The sequence below is a fragment of the Thermobia domestica genome, chromosome 4 (genome assembly GCF_964235325.1).
Source record: "Thermobia domestica chromosome 4, izTheDome1.hap1.1, whole genome shotgun sequence".
Lineage (NCBI taxonomy): Eukaryota > Metazoa > Arthropoda > Insecta > Zygentoma > Lepismatidae > Thermobia > Thermobia domestica.
The window spans coordinates 239,375,410-239,400,760 of NC_137457.1; the positions used below are offsets into that span (position 1 = coordinate 239,375,410).

General features: G+C 33.5%; 2 long non-coding RNA genes across 2 annotated transcripts in view; one reads left to right on the forward strand and one right to left on the reverse strand.

Annotated features, from left to right (window-relative positions):
• Window positions 1-1,692: 1,692 nt before the first annotated feature.
• Window positions 1,693-24,501, forward strand: LOC145683470 (uncharacterized). The gene is made up of 3 exons (XR_014131115.1): window positions 1,693-1,823; window positions 10,363-10,598; window positions 24,424-24,501. It is a non-coding gene; the product is annotated as an uncharacterized LOC145683470 (long non-coding RNA).
• LOC145683469 (uncharacterized) overlaps window positions 9,509-25,351 on the reverse strand; it is a 47,002-nt gene continuing 31,159 nt past the window's right edge. Inside the window, exons 4-6 of the long non-coding RNA XR_014131114.1 lie at window positions 17,898-17,948; window positions 14,288-14,335; window positions 9,509-9,684 (exon numbers count right to left, since the gene is read on the reverse strand). This is a non-coding gene — a long non-coding RNA (uncharacterized LOC145683469). The remainder of the gene's footprint in view (window positions 9,685-14,287; window positions 14,336-17,897; window positions 17,949-25,351) is intronic.

Sequence of the window (25,351 nt, forward strand, 5' to 3'; positions counted from 1 at the left end):
TAAAATAGCACTCATTCAATTTTTTCTTTCTTTCTTTCTTTCTTTTTCTTTTCTTTTCTTTTCTTTCTTTTATTTGTTCACTTTGCATTAGTAGTCTGAAATGGAAGAATGACCTACGCTACCTACTAGGTTATTATAAATGTAGTTTGCATCAGTAATCCCAATGAACACTACCGAATTTACACCCGTATCACGCAGAAACTAAGCATGTATGTTAAACTGTTGACATTTTCTTAGATGTGTGATATCTACAATTGTACTGGAAATTGAGTATTTATCCTTTTTGAAAGTGACTTAATGAATGTTTGATTAAGTGTATGATTAATTCTTTTGTATTGGTGCTCTGCTTCCATAGTGTTCCTGAGGAATTGAATCGCACATGATATTGATAGTTCGCCAGCTTATTCTGTAATGTTTTTTCATCGGAACAAATTTTGAGAAAACACCACAAATGGTAAGTTCATCCCCACATTACTAGCGCAAATTCACTTTTAGTATATGCCTGGCTTGCTGTAAACAATATGTGAGTTTGACATTGTGGATACAATATACGTTATTGTGTGTCTCAAGATGTTATTTTATTTGACCCTGTTTTAGAAATCATTGCCAACTATCTGTAAACTCACAGTTGTTTGTAGGAAGTGATTGGAGTTTGTAACGTTAGACACGTGACTTTGTTCGTAGATGTGTTTCTGACGCAAGGTCCCCACTGACGTCAAAGAAGACCTTGTACGATACTGAAAATCCATTGTGTTGTAAAAGTATGATTAGTACTTATTTACGTACTTGTGTGTGCACCTAATTTGTTTTCTCTTATTTTCGTTTCACTTCTATTTATCATACATCAAACCTGTGCTTAAAAACCGACAGCTTTTGGCAATGGATGATTGTGTATTGAAATTTATTGACTTAATCTTTTATACACTCCTTGTATAGTTTTCGTTTATCATCCACAAAATTGTTCCCCTCTTCCTGCACTAGCAAAAAAATATTTAGGAATAGGTTTGTACATATCTTGATACGGATAACCAAATCCAACGCTATAGAGGGTAGTCTAAACTAAGATCGAGGTTCCAGCATCTTAATCAGTTATATCTGTGTAGGGCTCCTCTCGAGAGTTTTAAAGATCATTGAACGCTAGAACGGGTGTAATTACATGTGGAAATATGCCATGCGTGGTTAGGAGTTTGTGCGTATCTTCAACTTAGAACGACTCCAAATAACGGTGTCTATGCAATAAGTAATTTAAAGTATCTTAGGTAAATGAACTGATTTAGATGGTCCACAGAATTGCAGGTTCTACAGGAATTACGTGTTAGTGGTGTGTCGCACCTGTACAGTATGATCGTGCATTCGACATGCCCTTCAGTACATCACTTCACTAACCAGGAATTGTCTGGACTGAACATTACTTCACATTGCGCTGAGGATTGGGACAACGAGATGGGCAATAGATAATTCATTTCAGAAGTGTGTAAGCTCAAGGATGTTTAAAAAACACATTCCTCATGCACAACTACGTCTGACACAAGTTGGTCGCAAAGAGTATATTTAAAGTTGTTGGTAAACATTTTAATGACGAAACTAGGCTAATTGGTAGTTTCGGGAAAGGTAAACGAGCAATGAGAGGAGGGAAATCCAAAAGTGGATTCCGATCCAATATACAGAACACATGAAAATATTAAGGTGTAGTAGAATTCTTCTGTAAATGCTACTCACCTAGAAGTTACTTCAGGCAGTGTGGCTAGTACGCTGGACCGAATGTAGTCACGTAATATGCGAGTGCAGCTAGCCAAACAGCCCTTATACGTTTTTGTTTTATTGTAAGTAAATTCAACACAGTTACTTTATCTGATATTGTGCTATATTTATGCAAAGTATACTTTTGAAGTTGTGTGTAATTACAAAGTTCGGGGGAAAACAATGATAACTCTTATTTTAAAATCGCATGAGTTGGTTACAGAAAAGAAATAATAACCCTCATGTGTGCTGAATTGCGGAACCAATTGAAGATAGAGAAAATAGCATACTGAATATGCTGTTGTTTCAAACTTGAACTGTTTCGACAATTCAGCTCACATTAGTGTTATCATTGTTTTTCTATAAGTAACTCATTTCGTTTTAAAATGAGGGTTGTCATTCTTTTCCCCCGAACTCCACAATTATAGTTCAACCATAGTTTTACCAGTATTATTATGTTGCTTTTCTTTTATATTAATGTGTGCTATATATATGCGATTTGCAAAGTATGCAAAGCACATATTATTCCAATACATTAGTCATGGTGTTTGAGTGATCTTTATATCTAACCTACTTTGCATTTTCCATAACACTGAAAACACGTATCTATGTTTCTTCTTATCATATATTACATCTCTACAATACGATCACATAGTCGTTCTAATATAATACGAAGACTTGAAACTAGAACTGAGAAAGGTGAATTTTATTGAGGACTAATTTCTATTCATATTATTTTTTCTAAATTTTATAAACTATTCCAAATTTGTAATCCCTCGTTTGAACTTGTTGTTTTGTTATATAAGTATGGTACTATCATGCTGAACATTGTTTTAAAAAATTATGAATTACTTTCTCGTTTAGAAATGAGAAAGAAATATCTAATATACAGTTATATCAATTATTTCGTTAATTATATTCAGTGGTCAAAACAATAACTATAAAGTAAGTACACCATTATCTTGAATTATTATTTTTTGAGCTTAAAGGTTTTCAATATTATCTTATAAAAATTTACGAGAACCCATTATATTATTATACATATATTAACACTTTACTGCTTATTAAATATTGCTACTTATGTTTGGTATATACATTCCATATTGAATCGGTGAATGTAACATTTGATTTTGAACATAGTATTTCTCTTCATTACCAACTATCTAATAAAGCTGCATAAGTTAATGGTATCTTTGCCATGACAACTTTAAGGGTTATCACTCATTGGGCTTAAGTTTCAGATTAGGAAACCTGCTATTGCGTATTAGATTCCTTTCCACAAACACTTATATTCATATTCTGGCAGGCTGGCGTTCAAAATGATCTTTAATTAGACATGTTGTTTGTAGAGATGTAATATTCACTTATTGAGCATTTGTAATTGTATACAATATTAAATCATATGTATCGCCATTATTCTAAAAGGGAAGAAATAAATGAACATGTAGAAATCTACGTTCAGATATTGCAATGCATGCATAATTAATGTTTTTAAAAATATACTGGAAGTGACATGGTTCAAATATTCGGTATAAAGTGAAGGTAGTAACGACGATTTCAATTTAGTTTTCATTATATCTTAAATATAAAGTTAGGATTTGTAGCAAGTTCTATAACTAGTTTTGTACGAGAAATCTGGTAGTCATCTGTGATCATCTGTTCGATATAACACTTAACACTTTATAAGTTAAAATAAGTTAGTTTTGCATTTATTCTTTCATTTTGAACATAGAATTAATGTAATTTTGTAGCAGATGTAAGTACACGGAGTAGTTCCTCCTCCTGAAAATGCTCCCGAGATATTCATTTTTATAATCCGGTTTGTTACGTCAGTGATTCCCAACTGTTTAATGACGGCACACTTAACTGAAGACCCACATTCGCTGTACTATTGATTACTATTATACCTATCGAACTCAAGAGCCACATAATTAATTTTAATTTATTATTAGGCGTTTTATGGTAAAAATTTAGACTTACAAGCCTTCCTTAGCGACTAATATTTACTTTTAACTCTAACATTTCCCAAATCACTCCATGGGTTATGTCAGACATCGCTGTGTAGCGACACAACACTTCTGAAACAGGCAATAATACCTGTTCAATTGAAAATGTAGTTATCGCTTTTTTCATATTTACAGAATACCTTGCATGGATTATTTATCAAATAATAATTCTCAATAATTATATACGCACCTACAGCATATACAGGGTGGCCCATTTTAATATTTCGACGGAAATATTTCGAAAACGGTTAAGCATAAATGAATCAAACAAAAATTCAAATAGGAAATGCCATGGGCACACAAAATGGTGTTCTCGACGTTCCCTCAGGGCCGCTCTTCATGGGTGCAGAGGAACCAGCTTAAAACTTTTAAATAGAAATAACGGGCGAGTGATACCTCGTTCGATAGATCTATAAAAACTTAAAAGTACTGTGGCAAAAGAGTTTTCATATCGGTCACCGTATTCAAAATGGCCGCCAAGACATGGTACCTGTATCAGATAAAAGAAAATTCAGTACTACTAATATGAAAACGGCTGAAATAAATAACCTAATTAAAAACTCAAATAGGAAGTGCCATGGGACACATCGAATGATATTGTTGCGGTGCCCCCAGGGTCACCTTTCATGAGCGCCCAGAGCCCAACTTCAAAATTTTAAACTGAAACAATGGGCGAGTGATACCTTGTTCGATAGATCTATAAAAACTAAAGAATGCTATGGTAGGAGATAGTTCATATGGGTCACTGTTTTAAAAATGACACCAAAACATGGTACCTGTACCAGATAAAACGTCCAGTGAGTTCCCCCGCCTCACCAATATTGAACGAGAAGTGACATCATATGACTTTATTTTATGCCACGCAGTTTTCTAATGCACAGACCACGAATTAGTGGGCAAAGAAGTGGAAAGTCAACGGCCGTTGCAGTACAGAAGGTACCATCTCTATATTTCCCTAGTAAAGAAAGAAAGACAAGGACAATCATAGTTATAATGGGCTTAACAGGATGCATGAATATTTTAAACCTAAACAATACCACCTACACGGGAAATTTAAGAGATAGAATACGACGTTCACTAAGATATTGTCCACAGTTACATTCCGAATAACTTTCAGCAGTAATTTCAGTTGTGATTTTTCTGTAACGAAACGGTACATACTGATTCAGATCCTTCCCAAACATCTTGCAGGCATTGCATTAAATTCCCACGGGTGAAGGAGGAGAGCAAAATGTTTGCAACGTTCCAAAAATGTATTATTAAAGCCTTTGCTTTGCATTTCAGTTGATTCTCAACCAGTGGAATGATAAATATCCTCTGTGAATCACATATACTAGTTCTATTCAGTTCAATTTTCTCCAACCATTTTCATATTAGTGGTGCTTGACGTTTTATCTGGTACAGGTACTATGTCTTGGCCTCCATTTTAGACACGGCGACCCATATGAACAATCTTTGGCCAAACATTCCTTAGTGTTTGAAGATCTATCGAACGAGGTATCACTCGACCCAAGTATCTATCTAAGATTTTAAATTTAGGCCCTGGGCCTCCATGAAGGGCGGTCATTGGAGGCACCGCGACGTCATCTTTCGATGTGCCCCATGCCATTTTCCTCTTTCACTTTTTGTTTCGTTCATTTATTTCCAACAGTTGTCATATTAGTATTACTGGACATTTTATCTGATACAGGTTCGATGTCATGGCGACCATTTTGCATACGGTGAAAGATATGAAAAATCTTTTGGCACAACTCTGTTTAGTGTTTGAGGATCTATCGAATGAGGTATCACTCAAACTATGTTTCCATTTAAAATTTAAAGTTGGGTTCTGAGCCCTTATGAAGGCCGGTCCTTCGGGGCACCGCGATAACAGCATTTGATGTGCCCCATGGTATTTCCTACTCGAGTTTTTGCTTGGTTCTTTTACGTTCAACCGTTTTCGAGATATGTCATGGAAAGTTTAAAAGTGGCCACCCTATATATATACAGGGTGTTAATGAACTATACCGAAAAACTAAGAGGTGACTTCTCACATCTAAATAAGCGAAAACGTTCATGTGAACATATGGCCAGAAGTGCAAAGTTTATGAGCTAGGGCTGTCCCAAATCGGGAAAAAGCCAAATTTCAACAGGCCCTATTTCGAATTCCAGATACTGTGGATGGGGTTCCTTATCAGTGTAAATTAAGCCGAGCATACAGCATCCAAAAATGCATATTTCGTATATTTTCAATAGGTATACAGGGTATTCCCGACATGGTGTAATTCTCAGATATGCTTTCAATAGAGTATTCAGATACCCTGATTTCAAGTAGGATGCAAAGTAGGTAAACGGTAAGCCTTGACAACAATGGGCATCCAATGCTTCAGAGGAAAGTCGGATGTTTTAGGAACCGACAGCTCCATTATTTTTTGTGTTCGGAATGTGTGATTCGATGTATTTCGTCACGGTATATTTCACGTTTTGTTCACTTATAAGCGTGAAAGGAAAGACTGCAACATGCGTTTACCGAGTACGAGAAACCGTGATGCTGACCATCCTTAACATATCGCGCCAAAGTATTCTATGTTCACTGCTATCATGGCTTATCGTTTAACTACTTTGGACCAATCATAAAGTCAAAGCATATATCAAAATTCTGTTGAGCATGTCTGGGAATTTCACCCGGTATAGAATACTCTGTACACCCACTGAAAATTAATGAAATGTGCATTTTCGGATTCCATATTCGTAGCTTCCTTTATGCTGATATTAACCTCAATCCACAGTTTCTGGTATTCGAAATAGAGACTCCTAAAATTTGGCTTTTTCGCGATTTTGCACAGCCCTGCCTGTGAAAAAGTGCACTTTTCCTCACAGATAGACAATAACTTTTTCCTCTTATTTTGATGTAAGAAATCACCTCTTACAGTTTGAGGTATAGTTCATTCACACCCTATATATATATATATATATATTAGGGTGCATCAAACGCCCCAATGCTCACAAAGTGACTTGTCCCTGAACTAGAACTATTCCTTTTGACGTATAATTCTCCCGAGCAATCTATATATATAAAAGAGAACGTACAATCCTTTGTCCGCTCATCACGCTAATACGGCTGAACCAATTTCTTTCATTTTTGGGGGGTTATTAGGATTTGGACCCTAGATGGTTTTTATCATATCACTTTAATTTTTAATTACCAGTGTCTTGAGATAATTGACCATTCAAGTGTCCATAACGTACAAATCCTTTGTTATTAGTTCATCATAGGTAAAAATAAACGTATTTATATGCAACCCGCATGACCGTGTCACTCGGCGGGTTAACATAAATGACAGGCGATATACAGCGGAAAATAGCTTGAATCTTCTGTTTAAAATTTTTTAATTGATTTGCTTATTTTTACAGACACTTTTACAATATGCCAGCACCGGGATGACCGCAGCGAAGCGGGGCGGGTTAACATAAATGACAGGCGATATAATGTTAAGATTTACTGCAATCTTCTATGGTTTTTATCATATCACTTGAAAGCGAAAAAGTAAAAATTATCTAAGTAACAAAGTTTATTGCGTTCCGGGGTGACCGCAGCGAAGCGGGGTGAACGCTGCTAGTTTTTTATAAATATCAAAGCATGTTTAGGGGTCCAACAGAGGGATAAACTTATATTAAAAAGGATAGTTATCTGAAAAGTTGCTCAACAGATGGCGCCACGTACTTGTATCGTGAATTTTGAATAAAGATATCATAAGGGTAAGATATTTTTTCCTGTTGTATTTCCACTATTAAGATTTTAAAATTAAGATTAAAGCAAAGAATACACCAAGAATTCAGCAGCAGCACACTCCAATAATCATCGTTCAGTGCGTACTGGAATAAGTGTTTTTGTCCCACATCATATTATCCAACGATGAAACATACTAACTTTAGCAACTAGCTTGCAAGTGACGCCTGCACAACAGACTATTTATACCAAAGTTTTGATGAAAGTAAGCAGGTGGAGATACATCAAAATTCACTACGTCATACTCCAGTGCAGATAGGACCAGACGAAAGCTTAATCAATAGATATCAGGATCCTTAATGGAAAACTGGACTCCTCCAGAGCTTGCCGCTGTACACTGGGATTCAAAGTTAATGTCATCTTTTCCCAATAAGTACGTGAAAGAAGAATGTCTTACAGTCGTCGCCCGTCGTGGGGAACAAGAATGAACTAAAGCTAATGGGCACACCTGTTTACAAAGCTGTGGTTGGTATGAATATTGGGGTTATTAAAGTCGAACTTACAGTAGATCTGTTGAAGTCATGGCACTGTGAAGACAACATAGTAAACATGACATTTGACACTACGGCATCAAACACTGGCCATATTACTGCTGCTTTAGTGATGTTACAGGAATAGCTGAATCGAGCTCTTCTGTGGTCATATAGGAGAAATTATGGTTGGACAAGTGTTTAAAGACTTGAATAGTGAAATTTCTAAGTCACCTGGTATTTCTTTCTTTTTTCTTTTTTTTTTTTTTTACAAAGTTTACTGAGCACTATGGCGAATTACCTCATATCAGTGAATATCCTTTCTAACAATTTGATCCAACTCCATTTAACAAAAGTGAACAAAATGTACTTAAAAATTTACAAAATTATTTTTCTTAATTTTCTCAATATAATTTAAAACAAAATGAAAAATAGTTCAGTGGAAGACACAGTTCTGAGAACTGACTACCTCGAGTTCATTGAACTCTCCACCACATTCCTCGACGGAGAAACATTTGAGACTCCAGTTAAATTCAAACAACCTGATGCTGTTCACAGAGCGAGATGGATGGCTAAATTGATCTATGCCATTAAAATGTGTTTATTGGAGAAACATATTCAGACATTACCTCACTATGCCATCATTTACAAAGCTTAGAGACTTTGTCATATTTGTTACCCATGTGTAAACTGTGTGGTGGATAACATGCAACTCTGCTGTTTATGCTCCGTGAAAGGATTTGAAGCTCTATCAAAATCTACTGCTGTACAAGAACATAAATCCGTTAATTTCTAAGAGTGCAATACGTGCATTTCAACGACACTTGTGCTATTCAACATCAGATATAGTTCCTCTGAGTCTTTTCAGCAGTGCGCTGCCCTTCGATCAGAAATGTTCTCTTGCCAGTAGACTCTTCGCTATGAAGTCTGCTACTAACCTACCAAATCCAATTGAACGTTATTGAACAGGATTTGAGAAACCTCGGTTTCCTGAACAAATTACCAATACTACATCTCTAACCGATTTGGTTGGACCAGACTCCTGGTTTACATTTCACACCCTGAAACTCAAAGATAACTTCCTCGGTGACGAAGTTGCAGGCTGCCCAGAAAAACTTTATTTCAACATTCACTTCTCAATATCAATGCGTGAATGTTATCAAGCAATGTGCAGAACGTGAAATCAAGCTGACTGCGGATTTTCTCTCTTCAGCAAAACAAGAGGAACATTTCCAAAACGTTCTGCAAGTGGTTGAAGAGAATACAAAAAAAAGCCCAAGTTTGCGCAAACGACCACGAAAAGACTAAATGTCACGTGTTAGTTATGAAATATCATTGTGATATAGTTTAGATTACAGTACGGTAAATGACATTACAGTACGGTTAACTTCTTTATATGCTAAAATATTAACAAAATATATGTGTGTTAAAATTGAGATCGTTTTTTACATATCTTTATTTTTTACGCAATAAATAAGCTAGATTTTTCTGTGAATCCTGATAGTTACTTTAGTATAAAAAAGTACAATTTACAGGAAAATCAAACAATGATTATTTATTTAGTTTATTGATAATAATTTACATCAAAAGACCACATTATCTGTGCATACATAACAAGACTAGATATAAATTGGTATGTTCATTTACTTTCCAAAACGGTGCCTCCTCGTTTTGCACTTGCCATTATTGCATACTGTTTCTAGAAAGACAAAAATTGATTAAAGGTATTATAACATGTTTTGACCTGATAGAAGTCTAATAAATTATGGAGAAAAACTATTATACCTGATTTGACATTACTGATCTAAAAAGGTGTTGTGACAAATTTAAATATAAGTTCACTTTTAGTTATATATGAAATACACTATTTATAATCCACAGTGAGAAATTAAACATTCGATCGAAGAACAGCACAAACTTAATCATTTTCTTCAACATGCACCTAGAGAATAATATGTTACAAATATTTTTAGTATGAAATATTTGCTAAATTACTAAATATTTGCAAGATAATTATTTTTCCTTTCCTGTTATTCCAAGTAGACAAAGTGTATTAGATAATATGTAATATATTTTAATATAGTGTTGTTTATTGACTTTATTAAGCAAGTAGTAGTTCATATAATTTATTATTTATATTCTAACAGGAAACTAATCATTTAAGACTATAAACTAAAGAGTGGAATTAGTAAAGGCAATAAGTAACATTTGCATATTAACGCTTTCGTAGATATATTGTAAGTTCCAAGGCTAATAACTGCAAACAAATACAGAATTGTAAATCACATAATTTGTTTACTTAATTCGTCAGGAGATGCTGAATGTGAATACAGGGACCTACTCCCTTGAAAATGTCTAATGTGTCATTTGCCGATAGCTGCTTGCAGATTTGTCTTTGAACCACACTTTCTGGTTATTTACGTCCGCATTTGCATGCTTGTGGCTGGTGGATGTAGTTGATGCCAAAATGAAGACTGTTGGTACAAGGGAAAATACAGAAACATGGTGAAGGAGGTATTGTTAAAGTGATAAAAGAAGAATGAATACGTAGCCAGTTCTATACGTTATCCAAGAATATGATCCCTCTGCACAAATGGTCTTCCAAATAAAAAGGTAGGCTACTTTTTGCATTTCGAATCTATTTCTAATTTTTGTTGATTGAGTCGTAAGTCAGGCGTCAGAATTCATCCCAACGTGTAAATAATTTAAAAGATGTTCTATGTATAAAAATGTGAGAAAATGCTTTCCTGTATATATTATTCTGACTTGTATGGTTTATTTGCTTAGATTGTGTACTTATTACTTTTTTCAGCTACATATGATATAAAGCACTATTTGCATGACATTATGTTTACAGCAAACCTGTTTTATACTATCATGGATAGTAAAAGAGGGTCCACATGCTGATACTATGATCAGGAACTTTATTTGAATATTACATTCTATGTTGCTATATGTTTTGTTTATATTTCCTCAATAGTTTACAGTACACTTAAATACATATCTTAATTTTATATAAAAGCTTACAATCATATGCAATTTTAACACTTGTTGATTACAAAGTTTAAATTAATCGTTATTGACGTCAAAGGAAGTTAATGACGATCACTCATGTGGAAAAGAGTATAACCTACATAAGTGCACAGAAATCTCAAATGGATAAATTACATTTTGTATAAAAATGTAGGTGTGTAGAGAGAACGAAACCGCTATGAACTAGGGAATCAATTGATTCTACTTCTGGTTCCGGAAATGTAAAGTTTTGATCTTCGTGTATCTTTCATTCAAAAATAGAAAATACATCTGGAACCATCTTGTTGGAACAAACTTTTATTAACACACCGATTAATCTTAAAATATTACTTTATAGTCTGCCACAATGCTGCTTTTTATTAATCGTAAAAGTTAAAATTCTACTTTAATTATGCTTTCATATAATGGAAGATCAGTGGAGTGGATTCTTCTCGTGAGTTACACCCAACTTCTCATGTGTTAAATCCTGACAGACCTTCCAGGATTTCGGGTTTAGAAGACGCTAGTATAATAGCCGTACAAAATATACTATCGGAGATGCGAACCAATGAACAATTTCCTTATTCCCTTTTACAATGCCGTGCAGTTCTTGACTGTTTGGATTTTTCACAAAAAAACACAAACATCTCAGAAAACAATTCTGTATTATACTGAGACGCTTTACTATGTTAATCATAAGAAGTTTGCAAAATAAAATATTGAAAATAAAAAGGAGAGCAAAGGAAGAAAAAGGATAAATTCATTTTCTAATATCTATGCGTGCATTATAGATCTAAATAAGTAAAAATCAATACACACAAATATTTCTGTCTCTAATCTTCAGAAGAAAAGGATAAGAATTCTGCCATCAAAGATGAAATATATTGAGCAATCAAACCCTCTCTGGTATCAGTACGCAGAATGGAAGCGCATTACTTTTCTTTGATATTCCAAGAATAAAGAGAGAAAGAGGGAGAGAGTAAAGAAATAACTTTCAAACAATAACATGGATTCTAGACCAAGTTCATTGATGTTATCTTGTGTGTAATGGAATATGTTATAAATAATTTAATAGGAACAAATTATAACATTACACATCTTCCGAGTTCTATGAAACTACAAAAAGAAGAATTTAGTTGCAAACTGAGTGAAAATATTGTAAATATTATACATAATACAAATACTAATTTTGGAATTTGAACACATAAGGAAAAAACTCTTCACACCCTAGTAAACCAATGAACAACCATTTATTAGTTATGTTGTCTGCAATATGCAGATATTGACTGGAACCAAGATTGTATTATCGTGGTTATAAATCCAGAATAGGAAAACTTCTTCAAAAAGATTATACTTTACATGTTTAAAATCGGAACTCATGATGAAATTGCAGTGACTTTATTAGGGACAAAAAATGTACTGTTATTCGTAGGTGGCACCCATTCGCGAACTATTCTGTACAGTATTAGTGAAGATGGTGAGAAATTTCACATCATCACATAACAACGTGTTGCGATAGACTCATTTGTGAAGAAGGGTATACAACTACATACAATTTATAGAAGGCTTCAGTTCTAACACGGTGATGAAATACTAACTGACGGAAGATTTGAAGTGGTGAAAGCCATCTGAAGTTGGTTCATATTTGTTATTGATATTCCAAATCGTGATGAATCCTAAGCAGAACACATATTCGTGGGATAAATTATGGTATTGGAGAGCCAAACATTGCCTTCCGGTTGTAAAGGTACCTAATCTTTCGTTAACAACTGTAAACCCAATTGTACATGACCGTATGCTATTTCAAAAATGAGCGTAACGTTGGATTCCATAACAACTTTACGGCTTTGATTGGTACAGAAAATTTGCAACGTGCACTGAATTGAAGGTTCGTTATAATTTGACTTCAAGTAATTTCTCTAGGTTTGGAACTCGAGAAGATTACTCCTCCAAGGTGAACGCTTCTAAATAATGGCGAATTGAGAAGGTAATCGTAAATAATCATACTGTGATATTCACGTAGTGCTTCAAAACATAATGAAAAATAGTTAAATTTATAAACATGAAAATATATGACTCGTAGTACATTACGGAATAGAAAATTATGAACGGCAATTGGCTCTATTTAAGTTAATTTATATTAAAAACATTGTTAACGTGAGTAGAAAGCATAAAACTAAAACTGAAGAGAGTTGTAAAGTTTTCCGCAAGTGTGCATAAGTTATAAGAAATTATATTATGAAACTGAAATACTTAACAGATTCTAAATCAAAAACAATTATATTAATTAATTATTTATTCATTTAATTTATTTATTGAACAAATTCCCAGATACAGCATAATTGTGTCATTTTACACAGAGAAATGTCAACAAGCGGGAAAAAAAGAAAAAAGAAAAAGAATTTAAAGAATAAACAACAACAGCAACATCAATAGTATTAACAAAGAGTGCACAAGTAATATTATTTAGCCAGCATGCGTTTTAGATGAGATAGTGAGATTTTTCAGTCAAGATATATGTTAAAAGTAAAATTGGATGACCTAGTCAATCTCAAAATAGGCATGGAGTAACAGTAGGTAACAATAATACTACAGTATTTTCGAGGCCTTCCAAATAAACATATAGTTAGTATAGAGAATATAAGCGAAGATCATGCAAATAGATGTTATTTAAACTTCTTGTTTCGTATTGGATCAGATATCAGAAAATAACGTATGACGAAAATAAATACCTGAAGAATATAAAAGATTACCTACTTTGAATTTTCAGAACTTTGAAAACATATAATAAAAAACTAAAAGTGATTATGAAATAATTTCTATTGTGAAAGGTAATGTAATGATACTTTGAATGTAATGACGGAAATGTCTTCAACGTCTTCAGTAGTGACTTGGTGCTTGGATGACAACTTCACGTTTAACTAGTCGAGAATGATCTATTTCAACCATTGAAGTACAGTGCAGCATTCGACAGATCTTCTCATTAAGATATTATGTCACTGATTGCATTCTACAATAAAAATTTTATTATCATTTTCACTTTCTATCTTCCTAATTCCTTATTATACAACGTTTCATTCGACCATACTTATTCTGTGATTTGATATTTCGTTTGTATATTGTTTTGAGCGTTGCTGATAATTAATTGAGAAATAGAATAATTCGTGTTTTTTTTTTTATCAGAAATAACTTCAGTAGTAGAGGAATGTTCCTGTCTAATTTCATACAAAACCAGAAATGTATGCATCTAATATAGAGTACGTGTTTTTAAATAAACAAATAATACTTACGGACCATTATTCCATTCATAGGTGAGCTTCCCACACTTGTACTGGCAACTAAAATAATAAGTTTAGAACTACTAAAATAAGAGCATCATAAAGATTTATTTTTTAAGCATTTGCTAAACTGATCAATACTTTTAATATTAATTTCAAATCGTAACATTATTACAGAATTTACAACAATAGTGATAATAATATTTATTAAAGTGCTTCTTGTCATATTCCCATATTCTAGATGAAACTCCTTGTTAAAGGAATCAACCTGTCAACTTGTAATTGTCTTTACCATAAACATAATTGAACACTTCACTGATCAGTTTTGTCCTAAAATCACCATCTTCTAAAATGGTGGACGAATAGGTACCTTCATTCTGATTTTGACTACGTTCTAGAACACGGCTATCTTTACATAGAAAATAAACCGGATCAAGTTTGAGACATGGATTTTTCCTATTAAATATATTTTAGATTTTCCAGATACGCCATTCTGCAGAAACGATGTTCATTTTACGAGAAAAATACGTAGTCCACCAGAAAACTGTATACACATTTTGCCAATCTGTATCAGGGCACCGTTCGTCCAACAGATATCGGTATTATCAATTATTCACAGTTAAAATTATGTTGTACTATGGTTTCTTGCTCAATAGGTGTTGGTACTGTCAGCATGGTTAGTGAGATCAGAAAATATCAGGTGCGGGCTTGAAGTCCGAGCAGCCAAGTACTTTTTCAACTGTTTTATCAGGTTTGGGAATATTATCGAAGTGCAGCGACAGTGGAGAGGGGAGTTTGGAACTGGGTCATCACCCGCCTAACAATCAAACGCAATATTGACAAGTTTGAAGCGCATGAAACGATTTGCGATATTCACAAGGAAAATTGGGAAACACATCTACAGCAACAAATCCATTTCATTAAGAATTTCGTATTTCAAATTTAATCTCTAATATGAGAGCTCGTAACAAATTCTATTTTGGCATATATTTTGAAAATTTTCCTTTCCGTTTGTCATTTAAATCAGACTGACATGACAATAATCCTGCTTCGTCAGCTCATAGTCATATAAGCGTACTGCAACACAATTTTTACTCAAAACAATTGAAAATGCCGTCATCTTTTTGGCGAAAAGCCGTACTACAACATACTTAAATTTCAAAACAGTCGTCAATGCCAGTATCATCTTACAGGTTGACAAAAAGTGCATACATTTTTCTGACGTACTCTGTATATAAATTAATATTTGGTAATTGCCCGTTTTATAGAAATGTAGAAAAGTTATCAGATTAAATGTAGATATAATCTCCAAATAATGAGTTTTCACTGAAAGATCAATTTAAGGATAATTCTTACTTTTGTGCGTTCGATTTTTTCTGCTTGAGTTGCTTCTATGACTTCAACTAACTACATTTTAAGTTTAATAATTTGAACTAATGGAAATGGGAGTAGCACTCTATTTATTCTCTAAGATAGTGGTAATAATATTTCGTTAATATCAGAGTTGTGGCAATTCACAATAAATCCCCAAGAGGCCATTTTCCTTACTCAATCAATGATTCGTTTTCAGAGAAAAGAAAACTTGATCTTATAGATCGACAATCCTAGCAAGGTTAAAACGTTGGTGTTCACACCAGAATTAATAGAGTAACCATACAGTTAATAATCTCTAAACATCTAGATACATAAATTTCAGGTATACTCCGCTCGCAAAGTGTCCTGAAGATTCCACTGGACCCTAGTCTCAGAAATTTTCAGAAACCGGACATCTGTGATTAGTTTATGCGAAATTTGCAGTAAATTCAGAATGACATGTTGAATTATTCAGATTTATGCTGTAGTTGGAAACCAGTGGATAATTATTCTCTATTAAATACGAATATAAATATGAATTTAGTCGAAGTATAAAGTTGGTATGAGCTCGATATGTGTCATTGTATTTTTTGTTGATTAATAAGAATAAATCATTTTGTGATGCGGCACATGGAGATGGTATCTTCTCAATAACAAGATGCAATTATTTACTCCCCAATCTTTGCACTGCTGTTAGTAGTATTATTTTATAATAGGTGCAAGGGTTTGTTTAAGGTATCGATATCTTCACTATAGTACGAAAGTGAATAGTTTCCCACAAACATAAATGATCTATGTTGTCTGAATTGTGATAATTTGTTGACTGTTGATATGACAACTTAGTTGTATGCAATGTGGAATTGGATATCCTCATGAATGGTTATGGACGAACTTCTATAGCGTTCTACAGGTAACATGAGATGAATGAAATTAGCAAACCGTAGAAGACTTAAAATAGTCAATTGTTGGGAAGAAAGCGCGAGTCCACCATGGGGAAATAAAGGGGTTTCGAATTGTAACGAATGAAGAATTATAAAATTCTCATATAGAGTCACATACAATCCTTTGTCGATAGAAAACCTTTGCTGAGAATTGTGTTATTCATTTGGAAGTATTTTCCAAAACGCTCGGTATAAATCAATAGGAAGTTGTGGTGTGAATAACCAAAAGAGTGATGCGTATTTAAACTAGATCGTTTCCAGAAATAGAGTCGTACTTTGTTTACCTACTGTCTGAAAAATTCCACCCTAGCCTTTGCGGTTTGCTGTCCTCTATCCAAACACGATATTCCATCAATCATAAACTATGAGTGAAAACGTTCATTTAAATAAAGACGATTGATAGAGCATTGAGGTGTGTTAATATTTAACGCAGTATTTATATCAGTATTGAAAAATATATAACAACTACAGTTGATTGTCGTAGGAAAATCGTGCCCGTAGTAAAGGATAGCCAGAAAAGATAAGCAATCCTGCAACCACCTACAGCATTTGATACTTTTAGTTGCCTGTTGGAATATACCTAATATGTTTGTTGGGTAAAGTAAAGTTATCAGCCAATTATGATCTCTATGCCCAGTGTATGGCGAAGGAACTGAGATAATGTTTCCATCAATATAGTTTTATCTGTTAAGTAAATGTCTATTTTAAATATATTTGTTTTCTTCGGGAGCGTAGTTTATAATTAGTTCTCATAATACATATATATTACATAATGTATTGTAGAATAGACATAAATCTTTGATATGTTTTGTGATATGTTTCTAAAAATGTTTTAGTATGAGGAGAGAATTCGATGTCATAAAGAACGGTTTGAAATGAAGATTACTATAAACAAAGCCCCAAATTAGCAAGTTCTGAAAGGAAAGTAGCAGTGGCATCGGCGAAAAGTGTATCGAAATCAGAAGGGCTTGTTCATGAATATAACTGCGTTATGTGAGACAAACAGATATCACATGGTTTGTCAATCCCTCTCTGTTGAAATAAGTATTAATGCCTTAAATTGGTAAACAGTTTGAAGGGTCCAGCTCTGTGCCTGCTGATCATTCTACATACTTTCTGATTATATTGATGGCCGATATAGACAAACTTTAATGACTCACAGTTATTATGCTCTTACGCATTGTGATCAGACCTAATGGCAAATATACTCCGTAACTATGTGTAAGTGTTTCTACAAGATAAATGGAAAATTTCGTATTTCTGTAATGGAGAAATATAAATATAACGTGCACGCTTAATAATTTATGAGTTTGCTATGTTCTACTTACCTTGAACATTTGAACCTTTATCAAAATTTGGAATTAGAGACATTGCATTTTCTGAAATTAAAGTACAAAAGTGTAAACGTAAATACATATAAAAGAGTTAATTAATTCTTGAAAGAAGTTTTGATTTTCTTACAACATTTTAATGAAATATATAAAACATTTTTATCCAAAAACATAACATATCGGATGATTAAATTATATTATTAACTTAATTTAGACATGTGGATATTCAGCAAACATTATCTAACAGATGTCAAACGCAGGTACATTATGTTAGGAGTTCATTAGTAAGTTATGATATTTGTTCTAAAGGATGATGAATATAATAATGAAGAACATTTAAGACAATAACAAATCTTGGTGAATAGAAATAGAATAAAATCGTATGTATTAAAAGTAATTATTCGAGAAATATTGTGATTATCCCAGAAAGACTATAATACTTGGGGTAGTTGTAAATGATAGTTAGCGTTGTACGCCGACATTAAGAAAACCGGAGAAAAATATTTAAGGTTTAAACGAGAGGCGATTGTATTTGCAAGACACAAATTTCATAAATATACGTATAGTCGTACGCTAAAGGTGCTTACAGATTCCTAATCACTGCGTTAGAGTTTTAATGTAAACCCCTTATGTTCCGGTAACATCCATGTGTATGCCATGCCATTTCCCATACGTTCCACAATGCAAATGTTTTGTTTATCAGGAATGTGAGTGCTATGCGCGCTTGCACAATAACTATGCAATATATAACGGTCTAGGCAGCCTTTTAACAGTAAATGAAAAGGTGGCATTACAACTCACACATAGGAAAATGACACCTGGAACGCAAATGGTTAATAGATCTCCATGGATGGTATCTCCCAGGCTGTTTTGTTAACTTGTAGTGTTTGTCAACTAAAATTTATAATTCCGAAATAACCTTTACAAGCATAATATGGTTACAGAATAATTATCGCGTTAACAACATTAAGGAGATTTCATTAGACACCTGAGCAGTTTCTTTTTGTCTGACTTTAAATAGCTAATGACATGATGAATGACCAAATTAATACAATGTATCATCAATTTGATTAGGAAATATTGGCCAAGTAAACCACCTAAACAGTTGGATAACCTTAATCATAAACATTCTTTCTTTTAAAGCCCTTTTCATTTAGAGTTCCAAGATATCACATTTCATGTATAATATTACTACACAAATTGCCGAGCCGATACTTACAACGACTGCACTTAGAATATTTGTGAATCGAAACAAGAACTGTAGCACTGCAATTAGATTAACGATTTTACAGGTTCTTGATTAATATAAATATTGTCCATCAGTGGCAAACATGCTATCATGAAGATATTAGCACAGTTCGTCTTCGGGAATTCAAGAATTGAAAACCGGTACATCTTCTGTTAGATTTAATTTTTTCGCTCCCGTCACCCAGACTTACAATAATTAAACACAATAGAAAAATTCTATTGTGCAAACTTTTGTGGCAACGTCTCTGTACAAATTTATATGAATTTTCATTTTGAATCTGGTGTAAAATGATTTGAATTGTCACAAATTTACTTATTTCTTTTAAAAAAGTTATAAATTGATTAGGGTATACCGTAATTGTCCTATGCGTATGTCCTTTAGACTAAAAGATACAGATGAATAATGAAAGTGAATAAATGTAAATAAAATTGTTGTGTTCTCCCACCCGAAATCAATCTTAAGTACTCTGGTATTAGACATATGCGGGAGGAACTACACCAGCTGGTAAAGGTTTAAAGACAATTATTGGGAGTTGTTATTGTTATATTTACAATATACAGTAATGCTATAATAAAAGAAAAATTAATTTTGAATTTTCGTCCGTAATAGTGTCAATATTTAGAAATATCATAATAACATTTCTTCATTTTAATCGTGTTATTATTATGACTATTATTTACTTTTAGGAGAGAAACATTATACAACGTTCTTACAGAACTTGGAATACCAAGAAAGCTAATTAGATTAATTAAGATATGTTTGAATGAATCTCAAAGTAAAGTCCGGGTAGGAAAATTTTTGTCCACGAGCTTTCACGTCGAAAATGGCCTGAAACAAGGAGATGCATTGTCGCCATTATTATTTAACTTCGTTCTGGAATACGCTATAAGGAAAATCAAAGATAGCAACCAGGGCCTACAGTTGAACGGTATTCACCAGGTCATGACATATGCTGATAATGTAAATTTAATAGGTGATGATAGGAGAACAATAGAAAGAAATGCAGAGATCTTATTAAACGCTTGCAGGGACATGGGTTTAGAAGTAAATGCAGAGAAAACTAAATACATGGAAGTGTGTCGGGACCGTAATACAGCAAATTATGGATGCGTTAAAATATTAAATAATAGTTTTGATAAAGTGGATAGTTTCAAATATCTAGGATCAATATTAACAGAGGAAAATCATATTCACGAAGAAATTAAATGTCGACTAAAAGCAGGGAATTCGTGTTACTATTCTGTTCAAAATCTCTTGACGTCGCGAATTCTGTCGAGGAATTTGAAGCTTAAAATATACGAAACGGAAATCATGCCTGTTATTTTGTATGGCTGCGAAACATGGTCTGAGGAAAGAACATAGACTGAAAGTATTTGAGAACAAGATCCTGAGACGAATATTCGGACCCAAGAGGAACGGGAATGGGGTATGGCGGAAACTTCATAACGAGGAACTACATAATTTATATGGTTTACCCAACATTGTTAGGGTCGTCAAGTCTAGGAGGCTTAGGTGGGCAGGTCATGTAGCTAGAATGGAAGAAAGTAGAAACGCTTTCAAAGTCTTGACTGGAAGACCAATCGGAAAACGACCATTAGGAAGACCTAGGCGCAGATGGGAGGACAATATTAAAATGGATCTCGCAGAGATAGGAATACAATGTAGAAACTTGATGCAGTTAGCTAAGGATAGAAGTCAGTGGAGAGCTTTTGTGAACGCGGCACTGAACCTCCGGGTTCCATAGGCCATAGAGTTAGTTAGTTAGTTAGTTATTATTACTTTTGCCTTGTTCCGTCTTGTTTATTAATTTTTCGTCCGACGTGCGCTTCTAGACCACATGTTTCACGAAAATTTGGAGGACGCTCCTGGCCCTAGTGAACCTAGTAGTAAATTCGTCCCTAAGTGTATCTGGGTCACCTTTGTTTTTGTATCTTTAGTTTGGAAAATACAAAAATTATAAAACTCAAGATCGATGGTTTTAGTCCTACCAACTACCTGTGAACCTCTTTTCCTTTGGAAAAATATTGTGAAAGAGCAGGGTATTAACAATTGTCTTTGAGTTAAAGAACATTTCATAATGACGCTATATACATACAATAAAATATGCTTCATGAGAAAACAATCACGTGTCAACAATCTTGACTCCTTTCCTTGTTGAATTGTTCTTAGTTATAACGAACGAGGCAATAGCAAGGTGATGCAAATAAAGTTAACTGACGAATGAAAACCATGTTAGTCATAAAGATGTCTGAAAAGCATGTTCCTAATAAACTTGCACTTAGAAATATTTTATGTATCTAAAATTGTTACATGTGACTTGATAATTGTAACAAAAATGTATTTAAATAAAATCATATTATTCTAAAAAATTAAGAATGAAAACGAAACGATTGATATATATTAATATCAAAATATTAAACTAATATATATATATATATATATTAGTTTAATATTTTGAATTATATATATGCAGTATATATAGAAAATATGGAAAATATTTGAACTTCGTTTTACATTAAGATGTTCATTTCAACGAAAATGTAACTGTAGAAACCAATAAGATACTCTATTTTTAGCATCCATTTTGAACACCTATATCACATTGGAATATGTTCCTTTATCAATGCGACCCGAGAGAAAATTTCAGCCAGGAGTTAGATTTCAAAATTAATTTCAAACAGATAAGAAGCCGTTTAACGTCATACGATCATAAACAATAGACAATGTTTATAATGTGACGAGTAATATATAGAAATTACAATTTTCACCCCGTTTAAAACCAAAAATAAAATAGGTTTATGTGTTCGCGTGTTTGTAATGAAGAGTTTATATATAATCTTCATAAATTAAGGTATTTATGATATACTACAGGAGTTTTCAAACTTTTTGTAGTTAATGCTCCTCTTAACCACCAAAATCTGAACGTGCCTCTACTTTCAAAAATGAAATAGGTCAAGAATACAAATACATGTGTTCCTACTAGAAATACTATCACTATGATAAACTATGTTTCATTTATTAATCACAAATGGAAATGTTTCATTAGCACAGGTGATCCACATTTTACACACTGACTACACCTTCTACTGTTATTATCCGGTGTTTATGAGCTTGTTTTGAGCATCACAATTTATTAAATCTCGGCACATATTTTGAAATGGCAACATGCATCTCCTTGTGGATATTTGGAATTTATCACCGCCATGGCTGAAAATCTGGTTTCGCTGAGATAGGAAGTTGCAGAAAAAGAAGCACTGCCACGCCCCTCTCACTTAATTCTGGACACTCATGTTTCACTAAGCTCCAAAATTCAGATTACGATGCAGAGAGAAACATGGTTTTCAATGTACTATCTGAAGAAAGATCCATATGCTGTTCTTCTTCTACGTTGGTGAAATTTGGTGGATTCTCTGTGTTGAATGGGTTCGCGACGCAGTTATGCTGTGTATCCTTTGGAGAGTACTTCTCGAGTTGGATATAAACTTGTGTTAAGTGTCTCTCATTCACTTATCCGATTTCTTCATTTAGCTTGTACCCGGTTTCTTCTAACAACTTGCTTACTGTAGGAAAGCCGTCACTTATGTTCCCATTTTCAATACTCCTCCTCGAAAACACCAACTTCCTTTTGAAGCTTGAAACCTTGTCTCGAAACTTCAAAATGTCTGTAGGACTCCCTGGTAAAGACATATTCAATACATTTAGTTTCTCAAAAATATCACAAAGGTATACCAGCTTCTGAAGAAAGGCAGAATCGATGACATTTTCAGCACTAGGATGATTTTTATCCACAAGATACAGTTCCTTTTTTACTTCAAAAACACGGAAAATTGCATTGCTGAGGGACGACCAACGTGAGGTACGATAATACAGAAGAAAAGTATGCTGAACTCTTATATCAACACACATTGTCGAAAAAATCTGACTTTTCTAGGGGTACCTTTTGGACGTAGTTTAGAAATTCTCTTACTAATATTAGTATGGTGTTTAAGTCACTACAAAGATTCTTGGAAGCAAGGAATCATCTGGGTATAATGTAGTGAGTTCAGAGTGCATTAGAAAGATTCTAACGTATGAGAGCTTGTAATCCTTGATAACGTCCTGACATGAAGCTAGCACCATCTCTGCATATTTCAATACATTTGATTCAGTCCAGGTTTTTTCTTTTTTCGTGAACCTGTCTACAATTTTGACTAACTCGTTTGCTGCTGTTCCAAATTCGATATTGTCACAAAAAAGCAAAGACAAGCTATGGGAACATGAAAAGGAAGACCCAAGTCGAAGTGAAATATCTGAAAAATGGTTTCGCCTAATAAAAATAAAATAAATAACACTATTCCTAAATGATGGCAGTAGAAGACTTTAGAAAAGATTTTAAATCAAGGATCGTTCCAAAAATAATAACAGAAAATTACGAGAAAGAAAAATTCAGCTAAGATGAAGTCGTGCTAACTTCCAAATACTTTATGAAGACAACCATTCTACAGAGATAAAGTAAAAGATCGTTAGTTGCCAACTAACTGGCATTATATATGTTTATGCCAAAGGTAAACGGTTCATTCCTGATCGTATGTGGTACGGAGGTGGTACAAATGCTTAGTTCGATATGTATTACTAAACAAGAAGGGTGCAGACTTAAGTATGCTTGTTGCATTTTAAATATGTTCCATTGTAGGATCTTTAAAAGAAGTTCTCGCGCCTTCCATGACGACCTTCAATGGCTCCCCAAGGAAGCACGCCGCACAGTTTGAAAGCTCTCATATACTATATTTATTTTATTAATTTTGAGCACAATATCCTTTCAAGAAATGCTCTTTATTCAAAGTAGTGATTGAAATCTGCTCGAAGTAAATATTAAGTATATTCCCAAATTATTTTGAAAGTATTCAGCCACTTTCGCGTGATGCGATCACAAGTAAGACACAACATTGCATTCAGTATCTAGTAAAAATAATAGAAATGTTTCTTTCCTCTTAAAAATGAAACACTGCAAAATTAAATGTACTGTGGGAATAAGTAAAAATAAATTTTAATATCATAGAAATTGCCCATTTTCTTAACCTTAGATTTTTTACTTTCTGCCTCAGTTTCACTAGTAGTGTGATGAGATAATATGTATAATATGTAGAACCTGTCCCGACTTCTCATGACAATAAGCATTTCATATTAAGTTCTTCAAGATTTTAATAGTTTATATTTTAAAGAAAAATCATCTTGAAAATTATATACTACATAAACCTATTGATAGCTGAGTTTAGCGTTCAACTTTTCTTTCAGCTCGAAGTCTGTATGAAACGAAAAGACGGACCTATTGAGCATATATCAACCAATTGATTGTAATGAGGTAAATAAAGTACAACATAATAAATAAATTGTTGCTTAATATGAAACCCAATCTACCACTCGCATTTATATCCATGATAAATGTTTCTAACCAGGAATCAAATGTGGACATACACGCACATGTTTCTGTGAGTGACTAGTTAAGATTTTCATATGGATCTACTGTTTGATGTGGAATCTAACGAGCATGTATTCTCACAGAGAACTAAATTTATTATTTCAAGCTATAAGGTATGAAACTGACTTTTTCAATTAAATAATCATTGCAATTTTTCTAAGAAATTGTCTTCCTCTTAAGTAGTATCTTGAAGTTGTGTCTGGAATGTATTTGTATGCTAATATAAGTAAAAATGACTAATCAAAGGTATTCTAGATGAGAGTTCCTGAGTCGTAATTTCTTGCATTCTATCTTTAAATCCCGTAACTCATTCCGTTTAATATCAAGATTTCCATAATTGAACTAAGCGCTTTACAAGTGGACAATTGTTGGTTCATTGATGATAGTTTACCTTTCCTTTCAGAAGGGAGGCTATATGAAACGTGGTCCCACAGAAAAACGTAGGATTCAAACCACATGAGTTCTCGCTAGAAATCGAACCAGTACCTCCCACATCAAATTTGCGCACGCTAGCCGCTTGTTTACGAGAAAGCTATTTATTTCGTTACATAAAGAAATGAAAAGTAAATAGATTTAAAGTTAAAAATTTCAAAGATGATGTGACAAACATTATGAACACTTCTTTGGCAAATTAAGGAATCATGTATCTTACGCTGAAACACTGTGCGTGATATTTCACTTTGAGCTATACATAGAGTTCGATTGTAGACGGAATTTGAAATACGTTAAGAACTTTAATCCTTG